A 9,870-nucleotide genomic window follows, 5' to 3' on the forward strand; every position below is an offset into this window, starting at 1 on the left:
TATCAAACACCATATAACATATATTAAGAAGAACTGTACTAGTAAAGGAGACCTCCTGGTGGTGTCTTCAAGTAAATGTTGCAAATACTTGTGCAGTAAGTTATTTTATGTTTTTATATATGCCCTTAACAACAATTTTGGGTCAGTTGCATTGAGTTATTAATATTTTGATAAACCGCATTAAAGTAATAGTGGAACCCCCTTTTATCACAACACCTCAATATTATGATACTGTGTGATTGAGCTATTGACAGCCTGTGCCACATTTTCTTCTAGTTTTAATCGTAACTAGGGACTTGCTAATCTCCAGCAACAATCAAATAATATTACTGGTTGCTAACTCTGTTTACTTTTTTTATAAAAATAGGTCTGAGTAAAGACATTTATACACTTTTTCAAAATAAATCTAATTTTTTATATTGCAGGGATGAAGTGGTAAAAGAGGAAATTACAACAGTGAGCTGATCAGATGAAAAGCTGCACACGACAGCCATTTGCCACAGCTTGGGTGAACACATCACCAAGGTGAGTAATGCCTTTTACTGTGCTGTTCCTGCTGTGTTGGGTAAGCATGTGCACTATGCCTCAAATTCTCATTTAGCAGGAGTCAAGTACATCGCACATATCCCAACAATTTGTAAATTAGTTTTATTAATGGGCACTTTGGTAAATTTTAAAATTGCTGATACTACAAAGCAAACTTTTCTGACTCCCTCTCTAAGATTCAGTTATTTCAGTGTGTGAGTTTGTTTGAAAACTACATGACCGCAGGGGTACACTGTTCTATCACCACAATAAGAAATTATCAATATCATCACAACCCTGGAGGAAATTCACTTTATTAGATACTGTGTGATGGTTCATATGGTGAGTGCAGTCCAAAGATGACTCAGAAATCTTTGTGGGCTTTGATTAGTGAAAACCATGATTGACTTTTCAGGGTGTGATCGATGAAAGCCCTCACTGCTGATGGTTCAAAATGGCATGCCTTCAGTATTGATAAGCCCTCATTGGAGGGGAAAAAAGTCTACTTGTTGGATTGCAGGCAACATCTTAGACTCTCAGGTAATGGAACTGTCATTCTTCCTCTCTCAGATAAAAATCGCCCCCACCCTTCCTCTTTCCTTCCTGCCATCTTCTGCCATATTAAAAGGGCTATAAATTCAGCAAGGTGGCGACACCATTACTGAAATAACTTGACTGTTTCTTTTTTTATTGCCTGCAGTCTAAAACAGACAACTGCCTGAACAACCAAAGAAAGAATTCATTTGCATGACAGTACCAAAATCAACTTCCTCAGTAGCATAATCAACCAGTGCTGTTTTTCTGCTTCATAACATGGTGCCTTGCCTCGCATGAAAGAAACCCATTTAAGATGGTGTTGGTATTTATATCCTGTTGTTGTATAATGAAGGTAGTTGACAGTCATGTAGTCAACATGATCTAATACATGCATGTCCAGCATGTAGTAGATCAGGTCAGAATTTGCACTGATGATAAAATTTTGCAACATAGATTAGTTTGTCTAGGTGTAAATTTACTCATATTCTCAGTGCCCATGATGGTGGTATGTGACAATGAGACTGAATTCAATTCAGTGATTTGGTTTATCCCTGATATACTGTAATTTCCTGTATGATTGACTTGTGGAACTGACGCCGTTTCTTGTAAAGTGCTCCTTGCTACAATGAAAGTTAATATATGGGATGGGCTATGCTATTCTTGTATATTCTATAATCTATAATCATTGTAGCTCTAATTGGTGTTAAAGGGTGATAGGTGTAGGTGACTGACTGCCCTGATTCCCTTCTGTTGTCTGGCAGAGGGGTCAGCGTGACATGTCACAGGAGTCATACTGTATTTCTGAGGTTCTTCCTACAGTTTTTCTATTTTGAGAGCAGCTGAGATGTGTGGGATTTTTCAGGCAGTTCACTGAGTGTGTGTCAGAGAGTGGTAAGAGAGAGAAAGAAATGGAAAGGAAAACAGAGTGGGAGTTAGGGAGAAAGTCTCCAGAGATTCTATTACGGCTACTGTGTACTTTGGGATGACTGCCAGGTATACAGTTGATAGAGAGGGAGACTGAGAGAATACAGGAGGGAAAGTGAATGAATATTACAAGCCATAGAGAAGGGCATATGGTCATGGAGTCCACATGAAGCCAGCAGTGTCCCAGTGGACTCGTGTGTGCTTTTGCTCTCATCTCATCAAGTATTGTGACAGTGTAACCAGCAAGACACATTTAATCATTGCTACCCCATACTAGTCTGTAATTACAGTATTTTTTGTCTCATAATTTTGGAACATCTGTGATCTGGGAATAAGAGTTTAGTAACTTGTAAAGGCTGTAAGCCTCTAATTAGTTTTTCATGACTAAGATTTTACAGAAATGTTTTAGGTCAAGCAGCCACATTGTGATTGTCACTGTTCTCCATATTCATGTGGGTGTTTGTTAGAGCAGCTTTCATCAATCAGATTGTTATCTGATTTGGCACCTGGCTTGATCAGTTGGTACAACATGCTGCCGACATCCCTGATAAATAAACCTGGAAGAACTATCCATCCCATCTGCCCCTACATATGTCATCTGATGTAACTCACTGGGATGGGAGCTTACACCTTACTGAGTCGGAATCAGCATATGCTTGGCTGCCAGGTGCTTGTAATGCATTCATTCAGAGGCTAATGTATGAATGCTTTTATCAAAAGAGAATGGCAATTAATTAGAAATTTTAAAGAACCAAAGCTTCAGTATGATATTCAGTGAATATACTGCTGTGACCTTCCTGGTCAATTGAATTTATATTCACTTGGTGTGGTGAGAAGATATTTAATTTTGTAAACTTAATCATTTTTTAATCCTCATGTCAATATACATATAGAAAATGCACTTTGATCCAGATGAAGTTCTGTTCCTCTGTCACACAGCTGCTGTATTTTCAGTTGTATTCCGTGAATGAAGATTTTTGCAATTGAGTATGGGATCGGTGATTAAAATGTAGGATACTCACTTCTTGATGAGGAAATTGGACAATAGTAGATTTTCTCAAAATCCTACTTTGCCTTTACTGAAAGCATAACTAATACTGAATAAGTTAGGGTAATGCATTCATGTCATTTTTTTCTCTGTCTGGTATGTGTCGCACCTCTTGCAAAATAATAACTTAAAATAAATCTAGTCCTGTCTGAAGTCAATTCCCTGAGATTATTTGTAAGACCCTGCATTTGAAGCTTTGAGAGCTCAAAACCAAAATCTGTACTCTGATTGTGATTATTCTTGTAAGTAAGTTATTTGACATGTGGTTGACTTGCAGCCTAGTCAGAGCTGTATGGTATGGTGGTATGTGCTAGTGGAAAGACCAGTGGTGGTATGTGCATTAGTAACAGGAAAGGTGTGACTGAATAAAAATAATGAGCTGTTTGGACTGTCTCCATTACCGGCCAATTTAACTATGGATGTCATAAATGTCTTTATAGTTTAACGTAAGTTTATTTTAAGTTTGGAAAATCCTTGCTCACCACTGTCCTCCAGATAAACACAGAAATAGGAGGAAAAACATTTGATCCTTTATCATTAAATATGAGGAAATGTCCATCATAAGCAGTCACTTTCTGTGTGCATAAAAATACAGTCTAAACTGAAATGTTATTAATTATGACTCATATTTTTCTTTTATAAAAGCTGCAGGAGAAGTGTTACATTATTCAGCAGCACTGCATGAAAAATGTAAGCAGTATTCGGGGGGGAAACTGAACCATTTGAAAAAACAAAAACAAAAAACAAAACGGAAAGAAAAAACCCTGAATGTACTTTACTTCACGTTCTTATATGTAAATACTTTACCAGAATATATATAAAGATATACTACCTTATGATCTGTCTCAGCAATATATCCCTGCCTCTTGCACAAGCACGAGAAGGTGGCTGAATATTCTTTTCCAAAGACATCTGATCGCCACATCCAGTCTACAGCAGCATCATCTTGTTGTTGCACTAGTTGTGAATCAAGGGACCAAGGTATGATGAATGCCCTGCGGGTTTTCACATTAATTCAAAAGCAATCATGGCTTATGTAACACTTTATTATGACATAAACTGTTCTATGATGTGGTAATAAATGGTTTGAAAGCAGGAATTCAATGATATTCCATATATCTTGTGGTATCCGTACTTGCTGATATCTTAAAAACTAATATGTTTTGTTACCAATGTCAAACATCTTATGCTGAGATAGCACGTGTCCTGTTAAACAAGTTAAAGTAGCCTACTGTTAAACACGCTATTGAATGTTCTTGGTGTTAACATTTCTGATTACTCAGTTTAGTTTAAAGCTTTTAGAGTTTATTTAATCTCCGCTGACATGACATTGCTTATAGGTAAATCCAGATATTCCTTTTTATATGTTCTTGCACTGCTTTTCAATTATACCCCCATTTTCCACTTCACCTCAGGAGATGGGGAGGACTCCATTATTTGTCCCCTCGCACAAAGAAACTTCCATTTCCTTCCAGACTTTCAATACATCTTAAGCTGTGATGGCCTACACATCCTTATTTCTTTTCTGTATGGAAAATGGGGATGATAAAAGTGCAGAGGAAATCCTTTCCTTTTCATTATTTATTTTCACAATATGTGTTCATTACTTATTATCTACAATACTGGCAGTTATTATTATATATATTTTTGAATAAACAAGAGATAACTGAAATCCCCCATCTCTCTGCAACCTTGGCCCAGACCTGGAGCTTTAGATAATGAATGCAATTAAGGGCTTTCTGCATTAAACCTGCTGGTAAACAGTGGGTTTAGAGCTGCACTATATTAGACATATTTTCTGTTTTAAGGGCAGAAAAAGGGGAGATAGGAGACTGTATCCATGAGGGAAAAGGCATTTTGACAGAGGCAGAGAAATTGTTCCCACATACAGCAGTTATGGCAAGTTTTAGAAAAGGGAACTGATTATCACTGTAAAAGAAGTACATTAATTATATTTGTATGTAATTTAGATGTATAGGGGGCACCTGAGATTCATAATTTATTTTTTAGGAGATAGTGCATGGTAGTAAATTTGGCACTCCTAAAATAATCTAATAATGAATCATTTTGCCAGTGCCTGCACATATTTGTCATTTCATTTGAATATTACCATGTATCTAGTTTCCTAGATTTAGCCACAGTTTAGCCACAGTACTATGCTGTAGCTAATGCTATAATCAAACACAGATGCCAAAAAAGACATTGCTTTACGTGTCCTTGTCCTGATTTATTACTAAGAACATCTGCAGTCACACAAGAAAACTTATGTAACACAATGTCACATTTATTTTGCCTTAACATGTTGACGAAACATTGTTGCTCTTTTTCTACAGCGTCCTCAAAGCTTCTCTGTGACATACTTACGGCCACACCTGATAATACACAGAAATTTGTTAACTATCAAATAGGGGGAAGAATAGTCTTTAAAAATGCAGAGAAACTATCCATTAATTATCCTTAGATCGTTATAGACTGTGTGCTTGAAAGTGAACACATCTCATGCCATTGAGGTTTGCTACAGTTCACTGGTTTGTACCTGTTTTTGAGTATCATGTGAAATTTTGTTGTGGACTGTACCTAGATTGAGGCTGAACTGTTGGTGTGAAACCCCCAAAGGTATCTATTCTGTCTCCAAAACTGTGCAGCCACTGAAGGTGCTCCACAAATCTTTAGTGTATGACATGCCTCCTGCCTTCTTGACAGCAAATAACTTAACTTCTGTGTGAACATTTTCAGAGGAAGACAAATAACACACCAGTTTAAGCCTCAGGCTAGACAGACCAAGCTAAACCATCACAGTTTGAGAGCAGCAGGAAAGTGAAGTTTGTGTTTTTGAGATTGCAGTGCAGCTTTAGAAAGGTGCGTGAAGTAGATATGGTTTACATGTGACTGTTGTTGCACACTGTGAGGTCATTTTATTTGCCATGGATAGAAACAGTCCTGTGGCATTTTTCGAATCTGTTTTCATTTTCGAATTTCTTGAGTATACCAACAAGGTATCCAGAGAGCTAGTACTTGTAAATCACAGTGTCCACTCTGCTAGAGTCCAGCAGTGATGCTATAATGCATTACCATGCACAACAGATATAGAAGTACCTGCTAGTTGGATCAATGTAGTGGCAATAATTTCTTGTTGGATTGTGGCCTCTTTCTGAACATTTCTTTTTTGCCTTCAGTGCTGCTAGCCACTCCAGACAATTTACACCATAACTTATTCCTTGAGTAATGACATGTTGTTAAGCAATTTCTGGTTGTATATAAACTTACTTGCTTTGTAAATTTCTCTGAGGATGATGACTATTAAATTTAAAATGCTTTTCTTGCATCTTGAAACATACCACCACCAAGTTAATCAGACTTACTATAATGGTGATTTCAGTCTCATGTTGAAAGAGATCACTCTTGTTGTGAAATGTGAGTGCACACAAACACATGCACACTGCTTCATTAACAGCCATTCAAGCTAAAACTACCCTGTAACCCATGACACATCAGGAGGTGATAATTGGCCAGCACTAGATTATGACAGTACTCTGAAACCTCCCCCCTAACAAGAATTACAGTGCTGGCTAAGAGCAGTCAGACCTTATTAAAATAAGAGGTTGTAGCTATGAATTCTATGTGTCAGAAGGGGGTGCTGACAGTTGTAATGACTAAGCTATCCTAAATCATGATACAGTTTGCTAACTTACTATCTGCTGCAAGCCGTTTGGTGGACACTGATGCAGAGAAGGATAGATGGCAAAGGTTTTACAGGAAATGTAATAGTTGTTCAGAATTGTTGGACCCATAAACCCCAGTCATCAGTAATAGAAGGAACAATTTCAACAATGTAAAAAGGTTTTATGTGCCCCACAGCACAAGATATCAGCATCCACTCTTGGCAGTTTTTAAAACATTCAGAACCATGGATCTGGCAGTCAGGGTTAGTGCCACCCAAATTCACTGTGTATGTTTTTTGTATGTATATATTTAAATGTACAAACATACAAAAATGTTGCTGTAAAACAACTGTTTTTTTTTTTTAAAGATAGTGGTTTAAGTGTGACCTGCAATAACAATTTCTTTTCCACTTGGGAGAAGTGGAAAGAAGTTATGAACACATCATGAACATATCATCACCTCTGTTGATATGGGATTTATTGGATTTGGAGTTATGCTGCTGGCCACCTGATGAATTCAAGTCTAATATAGCCCTGTTTTTGGTCCCCACCAGCTCCTGAGAAAAATATCTGACTTAAGCTGCTAAATTCTCTACTATAACAGCTTAACAGCTAGTCACTGGTGAAAACAATGTTACGAGAATAGTGAAAGCAATCAAAACTGTAAAGTTGCAGGATGAACAGCTAATCGCTCAGAAAACCTTTAATATAAATGTGCCGAGACTCCCTATAAAGCTCTGTCAGGGCAAGCTGCAGATTCAGGTGATAATTCTTTTTAGGTTCATCACCATGAGTGATCCCTTTCACCTGATCACTTTACATTGTCAGATTACCAACATTGCAACTTGATCACTGACATGTCAGTTGGAGATTCAGGTGTGTTATGCTAGCAAGAACTAATATAACCTGAGCTGCTAGGCTTAAGCAGAGATGAGGAGCAGACTACAGAAGTCTAAGCTCACTTCTTTCCAACGCCACGCCCCAACATTTGTATTCATTTTTCAGACTTAGCACAGCTCTTTCTGTAGCCACAAACGGCTTTATACAACTGTCCAAATATATAGTATATAGTCTGTACACAGACTTTACAGTTTCGCTCTAATATTTTCTCAGTGACCACACAACATATAAACAAATGCCAGCATAACTATAACATGTATTAGCAATGCTCCAGGTGAAAGATTACTACTGATGCCAATTGTGAATTGTAGTAAAAAGTTGTTTTTATCAGTGAGATAAGATACTCAGAATGTATACTACCCCCAAAAACAAAACTGAGCTACATTGGTGTCTCAGAATCCAAATTCAGATTCTTCCTTGTATAGAAGCTAATTCTCTCTAAATGATCATTATAGGTCTGAAAACCTTTTTATATAAATACAGTGCTCTTAAGATACCTCGGAATAGTAAATGGTCTAAAAGGATCTGCATGCAGGTACAGATAAGCTTATTTGCCGAAGGGCAAACTGTGGAAGATCCACAGGTGGGCTAAATAAAAGCCATATCATTGGCCACGAAAAACAATCAAATTAAAGCAAATGACACCTTTTCAGAAAGCCGGCGAGGGGTCTGTCAGCCTGATGGAATCCTCATTTCTCTGGACCATTTGGCAGCGAGTTGCACCCCTCTTTCTCTCGTTCTGCCTTAATGGCCATGCTGACAGTGACATGATATTCCACATAAAAGGGGCCAAGAGGAGCGAGACGGGATACAAAACTTACATTAATGTGATCAGAAGTTGTGTTGCTTCAAGGCCTTGACAGGGTTGCCCATTATCTCATGTCTGTTTTCCCCATTTTAGATTGTGCTAATGTTGTTACTGAGATTGTGTGTTCAAGTGCATGTTGCCATTAGGTGTGCCTGGTTTTGTGCCCAAACCATTTGGGTTATAGCCCCTCCACTAACGATTCTGAAATTAAATGCAGATGTTTTTTTCTCAGTGTCTATCATGCACTACTTCATTGCATTCATATTAAGATCTCATGTCTTTGTTTCAATGAATTTAGATTCTTTACCAACAGAAAAAAGTTGAGACCCTCTGTCTCTCAAAAAACGTGTGGGCTTACAAACCCACATGCTGTTACTTGTATAGTGTTTTTCCAGGATTTCCATATTGAAATGCATTGCAGCAGGGCATATTTCTATGCCCATACATCGTGATGCATAAAAACGTGCAAGTTTGTGTGTATCCAAGTGTACTAGATGATCTGTAAACACCCCGGCTCCTCCCCTCGGCCTCGTTCCGTCGGCACAACTTCAGCTGGCTAATTATAGCCGTCAATCACTGCTGTCTCCCCACAGTTTTTTTTTACCCAGCAGCCCCTTTGTGCCCTTGCCCGCTGCCGCCCACACTGCTTAGAGCCAGATTAGCTACAGCCAGGCGCAACGAGTTGAGCTGCATATGAGAGACAGAGTGAAAAGAGGAGAGGGGATTCAAGAGCTGTTGATGGGCTTACTGCTTGCTTTGATGGAGATGGTTGTCTAGCTCCCATTTGGAGCACTGATGATTTTCTGTTGAGCTTTACAACAATAATGTAAGGTACAGAGTGCCTTAACTGTGATGAGATACAGACTTAGAAAAAGTTCTTGTAATGAAAGAGTACTAACTTCAACCAGTCCTGCACCCTCTCTCATCAGTCACCCATTTCTCTATCAGTTTCACTTACACACATATCAAAATACATTTTTTCCCCTGCACTTGTAATTTAACTGGATTATCTGGGATGTGAGATTAGTGTTTACTTTTTTTGTTTTTGTCGTGCTGTCCTAGTCAAATATTTGCTGTTATTCAAAAGTTAGATCAAGTTAGGTAAAGGCCACAGTAACATGAACCAGCTTTAATCAAAAACTTTGATTGCACAAACTAGGCATCAGAAGTAGCTTGTTATAAGCCTCTGCAGGTATTAGACTGTATTTGCCTGCTGAAATGGCACCGCCTCCTCCTCACCCCAAATCTGCTATTCTGGCTGGTTATTGCATTTTCTACACCTGGGGGGCAGTGTTGTCTTTCCTTGATACACAGTCACATCCTTGATATACAAGGATATTTCATTTCCCTGTTACCATCTTGGTTGCCCCTCACTGTTGGGGTGAAGAAAATAGTGAGTTTTCTCTCACCCCAACAGCTTTTGGAAGATGTGGGAGGAAGGGCTTCCCACTCCACTGAGGTGAGAT

The sequence above is a fragment of the Lates calcarifer genome, linkage group LG15 (genome assembly GCF_001640805.2).
Source record: "Lates calcarifer isolate ASB-BC8 linkage group LG15, TLL_Latcal_v3, whole genome shotgun sequence".
In the NCBI taxonomy this organism is placed as follows: Eukaryota; Metazoa; Chordata; class Actinopteri; family Centropomidae; genus Lates; species Lates calcarifer.